This window comes from Zootoca vivipara, chromosome 6, assembly GCF_963506605.1.
Source record: "Zootoca vivipara chromosome 6, rZooViv1.1, whole genome shotgun sequence".
Taxonomy (NCBI): Eukaryota; Metazoa; Chordata; class Lepidosauria; order Squamata; family Lacertidae; genus Zootoca; species Zootoca vivipara.
Genome location: NC_083281.1, coordinates 88,839,627 through 88,850,599, shown reverse-complemented (window position 1 = coordinate 88,850,599; position 10,973 = coordinate 88,839,627). Strand labels below are relative to the sequence as shown.

At 50.4% G+C, this 10,973-nt stretch overlaps 1 long non-coding RNA gene across 1 annotated transcript; it reads left to right on the top strand.

Moving 5' to 3' along the window:
* The first annotated feature begins 4,952 nt into the window (after positions 1-4,952).
* On the top strand, positions 4,953-10,019 carry LOC118086297 (uncharacterized). Its single transcript, XR_004692733.2, has 4 exons — positions 4,953-4,992; positions 7,323-7,368; positions 8,599-8,646; positions 9,905-10,019. It is a non-coding gene; the product is annotated as an uncharacterized LOC118086297 (long non-coding RNA).
* Positions 10,020-10,973: the final 954 nt, after the last annotated feature.

Sequence of the window (10,973 nt, the reverse complement as noted above, 5' to 3'; positions counted from 1 at the left end):
GTGTTAACAGGCATTTTTATTACTCCCAGTTGCTGTTGCTGTGAATGTTCAGTGTGCTTGTTCTGCATCTGTAGGCTAAGCTTCAGTTGGATTTTCTCTGTCCTATTGGCATTTCATCGCCTCCTGACTCTGCCATCTTCAATGTTCTCCTCTTCACCCGCCAGCTTATATATTCCTGCCAGTTTCGTGCACCTGAGGAGCACCTCGTCTGCAAAAGCATCTTATGTAATAAATTTGCTTCCCTTTAAAGCTTATGTTTGTTTGTCCCGGCCAAAGGCTGTGATTAATGTGTAGCAGCAGCAGCAGCAGCTCAGGGTACAAGAATGCAGAAGTTTGAAACCTCAAGCCCAGTTATCACAGCAGAAACAGGGAGATACATAAAATAAGCAAAGTTTAAAAGTCAGATTACTAATTATTATTAATAAACCTTTTCCACAAGAACATCTGTTACTCCTGATAGATGAACATAGCCACTCCCCTGGAAGTATCCCCCAAACATTCCTTTTGGGTTTTGTTCTTCATTGGTCAACACAGCTCCAGCTGGCCAGACTCACATCTAATTTCTCATTCTCGGCTTTCCATAACCAACGACCAAATTAACTTTCTTTCTTTCTTTCCTCAGCCAGGCCTGCCAACGGCAGTCAGAACAGAGGAAGAAAATGAACTTTTCTGCCTCCTACGCTGTGCTGGTTGACACTGGCAGGCAGCAACTCTCCGGGGGTTGATGCTGTTGGTGATTGAAGCTGAGTCCTTGAGTTGAAAAGGATGACACAATGATTCAATCGTATTTTAATGAAGACAGACACCATATACCATGGCATAACCTTGGATGCCAGTTTTGAGTTCCTATCCAGGTGATGATAACATCAAAAAAATCCCCTTCATTGGTGGCTGGTGCCCCTTAAGATAAGCAGAGTCCATGACTGGCTGAGCCAACTCCTTCAGTTTTGCCCCCATCCTCCTCTCCTCCTCGAGGAACACTGAGAAAGAGGGAGCTGACAGGCAGGGCCCCGTTATGAGGCAGACCAGGGTGGGGTGGGGCTGGCTGAGGTTGATGAGGCAGTTCCCCCTTTGCCCTAATGGGCCAGCCTGCTCTGCCCCTAGTCCGAAGCCAAGTCCTCCTCCTGGTCCTTCTCATTCAGTGCTGGTCCTCCTTGCACTGCCTAACAGCGCCTCTCCAGGGGTCCAGGCAGGGCGGGGAGGCCTGCCCTGGCTGGCCAGCAGATGCCATATGTCATATGGCCTTTGCCAGCTGCAGGCACAATGACAGCCTTGGCTTGTTCTAGCTCCTCCAAGATATGGCCTGGATTTGTCCTTTGCGGAAGAGATTCCTGGGGTTAGCTGACAGTGTTGGTCCTGTGTAGCAGCTCTGAGAGCAAGGGGCCGGGAAAGGGTCTCTAGAAAACTAGGGGCCCCTTGAAGAGGAGGGTGGCAAAATGGGCACCTGCCGTACCTTACGGGAACGAGGCTTTTGCGTGTTGCCACAAGCCTTCCTGACGCATATCGTTGGGCGGAGCCGAAAGGCAGTCGAGCTGCTTCTTAAACATTTGGCGATCTGGCCTGATGAGAAATTGTGCACGCAATTGATGGTTATGCAGTCACATCACGCAGAGTGAAACAGGGTAGTGATGACGTCATGAGGCAGTGGCACAACAGCAGCCTCAAGCCGTGACGGAGAAATGATTCATTTCCAAAGAAGACCCAGAAGAAGTGTACATGCACACGAAAGCTCATACCAATGACAAACTCTAAGGTGCTACTGGAAGGAATTTTTTTATTTTGTTTCGACTACGTCAGACCTACCTGTAACCAGAGATATGGGTTTGGGATGTGGTTGCTCAGAGGCACTCTTTGTCCTCATCATTGCTCCATCTTCTTCCTAGGCCTGGCCTTGGCATTGCAAAGTGTGTCAGTGGCTCCTCTGGACAGTTGGGCCCCTGTGGTTTAAATAAGCTTCCCGTCAGGCAGAAATTCAACAAGTGCAGCCTTCTTTTGTTTCTATAGCAACTCCTGCAGGATGAGTCCAGGGGTGTGTTTGGGCATCTAGCCAGGCATCCGGTATGGATGCCTCTGGGAAGGAAGCCGGAAGATGGTGCCTTTTCCTCCTATTAGTCCCTTGCAGCCTTTCAGGAGTCTGCTGCAGCTGGAGGCTGTACAGTCGTACCTTGGATCCTGAACCCCTTGGTACCCCCGAACGCCGCAAACCTAGAAGTTAGTGTTCTGGTTTGCAAATGTTCTTTGGAACCCAAACGTCCGATGGGGCTTCCACGGCTTCCAATTGGCTGCAGGAGCTTCTGTAGCCAATCAGAAGCTGCCTTTTGGTTTCCGAACATTTTGGAAGTCGAACGGACTTCTGGAACGGAATCCGTTCGACTTCCAAGGTGCGATTGTATTCTCATAGCAAATGAGAGCTCAAGAGGAAAGCACTGCTAGATGAAACCCTGGGAGAGCCCATATATTCCAGTATTCTGGGCTGTGGTCAACTCAGTCCTACTCACAGCAGACCTACTATAATAACAAGGCCTAAGCTAATGTTGTCTGTTAACTTCAGTGGGTCTACTCTGAGCAGCATTAACATTGGCTACAACCCACTGTCTCCATCCCAATCCTACATGTTGTAGCCAGCCAATGTTAATCCTACTCAGAATAAACTCAATGAAGTCCATAGACAAGACTAACTTAGGTCCATTAATTTAAATGGATCTGCTGTGAATAGGACTTGGTTGGCTACAACCCGCACCATCTTGCCTCCGGAAGGCCAAGGAGCCTTTTTGACCCACCCACCCCGCAGGTAAACAGCCCTGCAAAATTTTCTTGATGCTTTTGGGAGGGGCATCTAAAGTTCTTGGCCATCAACACAATATTCTGTGTGCGTGAGCTGCACCTGTTGGAATTCAGCCTGCCCCACCTCTGGTAAAGGAACAAGTGTATGTGTTTGGGGAAAGCGGCCACCCTCTTTGGCCTGGCATAAAGCACTCCCTGCCCCCAGGAAGAAGGGAGAGGAAACCGCACCCACCATGCACCCTGGCCTCAAGCAAGCCCTGAGCAGAACCAGGAAGCCAGGTTGATGGGTGGCAGCAGCTGCTGCTGCTTTAAGAAAGACGCTAGCCGGGCCACACCTTGCACTACTTCCCTGTGAGTAGGGTATGAATCAGGGCCAGCTCCTAGGGGAGGTAAACAAACAGGGGCTGTTCCTCTCCACTCTCTCACCAGCTCATGGTGCCCAGTGGGCAAGGGAGGTGGCTCTGCCATAGAGTGCAACTCCAGCACCCACCAGCAGGACAGGCAAGTTTCCAGGGGTAGAGGTTGCGCAAAAGAGAAAGAGGGAGGATCGGCGCTGTTTGTTTGTTTGTTTTAGGCATTTATCAATGCCTCGCCCTTTAACCAAAAAGGCTTGCAAAAGTCAGCATTAAGCATAGCTGCCAAGTTATCCCTTTTTTAAAGGGAAATTCCATTATGCTGAATAGGCTTCCTCGCGAGAAAAGGGAAAACTTGGCAGCTATGCTTAAGGTGGTCCCTGCCCATCAAGGTTGACAGTCTAAAAAGACATGACATGCAAGTTCTATATGCAATTCTTACAAAGCAATTATACAGCCTGCACAGATGCTGGCTATCTCAAAGAGCAGCAGCTCAGCCGCTGTTTAGGCTGCCTTGCCCCTGATGAAGAGCACACACAGAGGGCAGATCCAGGAGCAGAGGCGATGGCAGGATCCAGGGTGAGAGAGCCTTCTTCAGCCAGAGGGCCACCTTCCTTTCTGGGAAACTTTCCAGGGGGCCGCATACCAGAAGTGGGCAAAAGTGGCAGAGCGATAAATCTTATCTTTTGGACAGGAGGCTACGGTACTTTCTACAGCCTGGCAAAAAGGTCAGATACTGTACTGTAGTTCAAGGGGACATTCCAGACTTGCAAGAGCTGGTGAGGGGTGTGGCTTGAGGACAGTCTCAAGGGTCACATTGGAACCCTGAACGTGAGGTTGTCCATCCCTGCTGAAACTGAAGGCCATGGCTGCATCCTGGAAGATTACCATGGAGAAGAGGGATCCCTTGAGAAAAACGTGTGTTAAGCTCCAGCATTCCTGAGTCAGGCTGGGATGATTTGCTGGTGCAAGAGCTCCCTCTGCCGGCAAGTCACCAGAACTCGTGGAAATCCAACAAAACTGAGTGTTGGAAGATTCAGGACGGATAAAAGAAAGTGCCGGTACTTCTTCAGGCAGAGCATAGTCAGACTATGGAACTCACTCCCACAGGAGCCAGGGGTGCCCACTTGGATGGCATTTTAAGAGGATTAGATAAATTCAGGGAGGAGAGGGCTATCAAAGGCCACTAGCCACGATGCCTATGCTCTGCCACCACAGCCAGCAATGCTTCTGAAAACCACAAAAGCAGGTTGCTGCAAACCACAGGAGGGGAGAGGGCTGTTGTGCTCAAATTCTTATTGAGAGTTTCACATCATGTGCATCTGGTTGGCTATTGTGAGAATAGGATAATGGACTGGATGGGAAAGTTTTTCTCCCTCTCTCGAAACACTGAAATCCATGCACATCTATCCAAGGTTTTTTAAACAGAGCCTGATATTCCTGTGTTGCATTGTCTTCTGTTTCTGGGGAAAGGGTGGGAGGTCTTCAAGCAAACAGGCTAATTGCCCCTTGGATTCGTCCTCTAAAAGGGGTTCGATAGCGGCCTCCTAAGGAGAAGCTGCTAGCTTTGACCCCCTCTAAAGAGGGTAATAGGAAGACGTCTCACAAGAAACAGGAAACGCTGCTCTGGACTGTAGCCACCGGCCACCTTGCCGCTCTAGCCGACGCTTCTCGTTTGTCCTCCTCCGGAAGGGGCTCCCTTTTGAACAAGCCGCCTCCCGGCATCCTCCGCGCTCCACCTGCCGCAAATCAGGGTGCACGGGGGATGCCGGGAAACGGGAGGGATGATTCAAATAGAGAGGAAGGGAGAGGCGGAGCGAAAGGCTGGTTACAACAGGAGTCAGATGGCGGACGGGTAAGCGGCTTGATCGCCATAGAGCTTGGCAGTTCTAGAAGGGCGTTTCCTGTCTCGGGGGAGGGACACCTGGGATCCCTAGCTTCCCTTAGAATCAGAGCCAAAGTCACTGGCTGTGATGGTAGTTGCCGCCTCCGGCCTGGCAGGAGAACATCCGAGGCTTGTGGGGGGGGGCGTCGAGCTCTGATTGGCTAGCTGCGTTCTGCGGGCGTGGGAAAAACCCGCAAAACTTTCCGAAGTCTCCTGTGTGTTTTTTTTGCTTTGCTTTGCTTTGCTTTGCTCCGCCCTGGTGTTTTGTGCGGGGGGTGGGGGAGTGCATAAATACTTTAATAAGTACTTCCATAAATAAGCTGGTAAGTTTAAATGAACTTGTCCTGCAGCCGCAACCCGTGCGGTTATTATTTTCAGCTTGTGTGCGGTGAAGCTGGGTTACGACAACCCTGGAAAGTAGCCTGCCTTCAGCCTGTGGATTTATGCAAAAAATAATAACTGATACCCAGGGGCAGCATTTCAACGGGCAAGTTCCCAGAATGGCTTCTGGCATAAATAATTGTGCGTGTTTATTGCACCTATGGACGGTATAAATTAAAGCGGCAACTGTAAAAAAAACACACACAAAAAACACAAAACCCCATATAAAAATTTTGGCTTTGGAAACAGCATGGTTTTTTTAAACTCCTGAGGAAACTTAAAGTAAAGAATGCAACAACCCTGCACTGGGTAAACCTCTCTGGGGAGGCACGATGGGGAGTTACTGGCAAGTGAAGAGATTGGAGTGGGTGTGAAGGGGAGGTTTGCAGTTTGTTCCAGTGGGGAAGAGAGTTGCTGCTGGGTGTGACCAGAGGCGGGAATCAGTTTTGTAGAACTTTATATTAGACAAGGTGGTTAGAAGCATTTGTTTGTGTGAACAATGCAAGCATAATCCAGAAAGAATATTTAAAATAATTAAAAGTATATAGGCACAAACAAATCTTGGAGAAGGAAAATGTAAATGTACTTCTGTAAAATGCAGAAGCGAAATGTGATGGAAATGTAAGAAAATAAGAATGAAAGACTCTATTAAGTGGTGATTATATTGGTACATACCGGTACCACCCCAATCTCTGAGCTGTGTGAGATTCCAATCATCTTGGTGTTTACCCAAGGTCTGTGTTTCCTTTGGAAGTTGGCCACAACAGAAACTGTAGTGTCTTTATGATGTATGGTTTATTCACACACACACACACACACACACACACACACACACACACACACACACACACCCTGAGTCTACAGGGGAGAGAGTGTTCAGAGCATTCATATCTGCAGAAGATTATTTGATCTTCTGGACCAATTAGCTCAGTCAGTAGAGCATGAGACTCTTTAAGATTGTAGGTTCACACCCCACGTTGAATAAAAGATTCCTGCATTGCAGGTTGGACTAGATGACCCTCATGGTCCCTTCCAACTCTACAATTCTACGATTCTATTATTGTTAGGAGCAGCAGGCTTATGTCTACAAGCAGAGGAACCAGCCATGCTGCCTGTCCCTGTGTTACAGCCTGCTCCAGCCAGCCCACCAAGAGTTCTACTGGCCCTCCTCCTCCCTTGCTTTTCAAACGTCTTGCAAAATGCCACAATTTTCCTTGCCATCCAAGCCTGAAATCCTAAACCTAGCCTTTGCCTGTTCACCATACCGCATGGGAGGAGCAGCTTGCACTCATCTGCCGTCAGGCAGTACCACCTTCTTTCGTACTACATGGTTCTTCTCCCCAGGTGATTCCTGGTCAAGAAACTGATTCAGCGCTGCTATATCTACATCTGGCACCCAGGCTGAGTCCAAGCATTTATTTGGCCAAAAGTATAGAATGAGGAATGGAAAATAAACCCATATTCAAAGTTGTCCACAAGCCAAAACCAAAAAAAAGTTTTAGTGCCGTAAAAATGACTGGGTACCATGTGATAAGAGAGAAGTAATGTCTGTGGAAAACGCAGCGCAGAAACACCTAATGCAGCACAAATTATTCCAGCAGCAAGAATGAAATCTATATGCTAAGGTATATTTGTGGGTTCCAGAGAAGAGATAAATTACAGAATAAAAAGGTATGGGGAGGGGGGCTGCTTATGTGAAAAAAAGATGAATTTGGAATCTGAGACTTCTTCACAACATCCCCCAAGTTTTCCTGCTTGTGTGGCTGGTTTGTTTCATTCCCCTTTTTGCTTGCAACTAAAACTTCTTTCTGCATTGGTAAAAGTGTTGTTGCCCCTGCCTCATCTTCTCAGTCCCTTCTTCGGGGTTGAAAATCTGTTGTTTTTCTTCAGGACACTGACTGGATTATTTCCCTTTCTAGGTGTGCAGACAGCATGCATACAGTTGACCTCCTAGAGAAGAACTTGGTGAGTTTCCCTCCCACCTTCTTGCTGTGGATGGATGGCTTTTTGGATGGGGGTGTGTGTGTGCAACACCTCCTTCCTTCCTTCCTTCTTTCTTTGAAGCCTTTATATCCTCTTGGGTTCATTCTTTCTCTACAATGTCTTTCCTGGGAGAAAAGGTGAATGGGGAGCAACTTGGCTTAGGGAAGTCGTGGTAGGGTGGGGTTTTTCCTCTGGGACTGCAAAATGGTGGCTTCCACCTCCAGCTCTGTCCTGGAGGCCCCTTATTTTCCCCAGATATATAAGTTGGGGTTCCCCACTTTGTGGCCCGGCAAAGGCAGACATGGGTCCCAGAAAGGCAGCATGCTGCTGTTGCTGCTGTGTTTATTTCTTCTTCAAATGCCCCAAGAGCACACCTTGTCTAACTGAAATGAAGGAGTGTCTCACATGGAGGCAGAACCACCAGCTTTGGGGGAGATTGTGAGCTTGGACTCCACTGATTTCTTCTGTCACCATCCTGGTGCTCCTGTAGCTCATAGAGCTGGATCCTTAAAGAGGCACTTGGAATGGCCTGGGTAGGAGGCATGATTTGAACAGGGTTGTTGACTAAGAGAATCTGCCAGGAGCAGAGGCTTCTCAAGCTGCTTCATACGTCCAGGATATCTAGGGTTCATCCGCCGAAAACAGCATCTGGGTGGATTTCCCGACAATCGACAAAAAGTGTCCTGGAAAACCTGGGCATATGGCAACCCTTGTTTGCGAATTTCCCAAAAATAGTTTTTAAAAAAACTTATTTGAAAGATGGCAGGTGTAGGGTTGGCCCCCGCCAACAGCACAGACCCGGGGCGGGGGGCGGGGGGCGGGGCAGAAATCACACCTCTCTCCACTCTGGCTAGGAGTGGCTAGGAGCCTGCCTGCACACTCCCCAGACTGCTGCTTGGCTGCTCTGGGCGGCCGGGCACAACTCGTTGCCAAGGGCAAGTTGAGGGCCACCTCCCTCAACACCTATTGTGGCCAGTGGTCAGGGATGGTAGTGGTGGACAACAACATCCTTACCCCTGACAAAAGTTCTCCTGCCACTACCTAAGCCACCCAGGCAGCCTTCCCTGATCTCTCTGTGATCTCTCTGTGTGAGGATGGGGGTCCCGAGTGTCTGTCCCTTCACTGCAAGGGGTGTGTGTGCTGGATATATTGGGGAGACGGCCTTTGTGGGCGCCTATTCCAGCCCTCAAACCTATCTGTCTTGTTCCCCAGGAAAAAATCAAGGACCACTTAGCCCTTCTAGACATGCTCCAGATGAAGGTGAGAGCAGGTTTCGCTCCTTGGGGGGCTGGTGCAGGGTGTGTGGGGCACCAACAGGCAAGAAATGGGACCTGGTCTTTCATGAGCAGGCGAGGGAATGGGCATCTAATGGGGGACCTCTAGAGCTTTGTGGTGCAAGTTCAGCTTTTTGAGTTTGCCTGCTGTTGAAACAAAAGGGAGGCAACTTTGGAGAGTTAGGCAGGGAGGAACAGCAGTGCGCGGGTGGCAGGCAGGCACAGGCCGGTGGGGATCGTGACCCTACTTGTGCTATGTGGAGGAAGGGCCGCAGCTCAGCACTAGAGCACCTGCTCTGGATGCAGAAACCCCAGGTTCAGTCCCCACTGGCAGCATCTCCAGGGAGGGCTGGGAAAAGACTCCCTACCTGAATTCCTGGAGAGAGCTGCTTGCCGGTCAGTGTCAACCACGCTGAGCTCGCAGGACCAAGGGCCTGCCTCTGTATCGGGCAACTTAATAGAGGGCCACCACTCTGTGGCAGAGCCCTTGCTTGGCTTGCAGAAGGACCCTGGTTCGATCCGCAGCAATGTCTCCAGGTAAGGCTGAGAGTGTCTCCTGCCTGCACCCTGCGGAGCCACTGCTGCCAGGCAGTGTGGGCAACACTGAGCTACACGAACCACGAGAGTAGGACTCTGATTCTTTTGTTGTTGTATATATTTCAACAACCCCAAAGTTTGAGCGTGAGTAGCGCAGGTGTGGTAAAAGTGGAGCGTTGTGGTAACTCGAAAACTATAAGGCAGAGGAAAGTTTCATTCCCACCAGCGACTTGGGCATGTGAGATAATCCAGTGCAGCAATTTTAATAAAAATATGAAATGTAGTGGTGGTTTGTTTGTTTTTAATGTGATCTGTCATGGAATCCCATTGAAGAAGATAACAATGGTTATTCAGATGTCGTTGCTTGTTGCAAAGGGGGCCCCATTCAAGTTTCAGGGCCGCCGCCGTTCCTGTCGGAGCAACATGGCTCATGGGCAGGGAAGGTTGAGACTGCAGCCCAGCTATAGCTGGCGAGGGGGCCGCAGACTCCCCCTATGTGTGCTCAAAGGCGGCCAGGTTGTGGTGAGGGCAGCAGGGGCAGCAAACAAGTGACGGCCTGCTTCAACTATGGTCCCCCATATCTTGTTGGCCCCCAACTCCCACCAGTCAGCATGGGGGGGGGGCAGTGGTGAGAGATGTTTATGGGAGCTGTAGCAGCTGTAAGCCCTGTTTAAACACATTTTCTGAGTTTTCCTTGGACACCCCAGGTGACAGAGGTTTGTGTGGGATGTGAGGAGACCCGCCAGGACATGAAGGCCGAGGAGGAGAGGCTGGCGGAGCTGGAAGCCCAGTTGAAGATCCAGGATTCCATACCTGAAGACATGTTGGACGAGGAGGAGGAGGAGGAGGAGGAGGAGGATGAGGAGGAGGAGGACAATGGTATGCTGGAGAAGGTCAGGGCCAACATAGCTCAGCTGAGGGCAAAGATAGAAGCCATGTCCCGGGAGGCAACTGAGCTGGAGGCAGATTTGACCAGATGTGCCCAGCAGAAGATGGTCTTGGCAGCAACCCTTGAGGAGCTCCTAAAGGGCAAGCAAGGTGCCCATCAGCGGCGGGCAGAGCCCCTTTTCTGTGACCAGGAAGCCAAGAGCCCAAAAGAGGCTGGAGGAGAAGGAGACCAGGAGGTCCCAGCCCCATCTCTACTGCTGCAAGAGGAGGCGGCTGGTGACCTCGGAGCAGAGGACCCTTCTCTCCAGGAAGAGGTGAGGACTGGGGAGGGCCTGGCCTGGCTCTGACGGGGTGTTCTGTGCTGAAAGGCCAGAGGGGCATCTCCTGCAGGGGTGTCTCCTTGGGGAAGGGATGTAGTTCAGTGGCAGAGCAGATGGCCCCTGCTGGCAGCATCTCCAGGTAGGGCTGGGAATGTCCCCAACCATAAGAAGAGCTTGCTGGGTCAGGTCAGTTGCCTGTGGGGAGCACAGGAGCATTCGATTGGAGCACATTGGCACTTTGCCCCCCCCCTCCTGTGGTTTCCAGCAACTGGCATTAAGAAGCATTGATGCCTCCGACTGGAGAGGCAGAGCCATTGTGGCATGGAGCCTGGCGTGCCACAGCTGCCCATCAGTGTAGGCAGTATTGAGCTAGATGGGCCAGTGGTGTGGCTTGAGAGAAGGCATCTTCCTGTGTCCCTAAGAGAAGGGGAAGCCTCTCTTCCAGCCCTGATTACTACAGGAAGGATAGCTCAGTTGGTAGAGCACGAGACTCTTAATCTCAGGGCCATGGGTTCAAGACCCACATTGCATTGCATGACCCCTTCCAACTCTTGTGATTATGTGATCT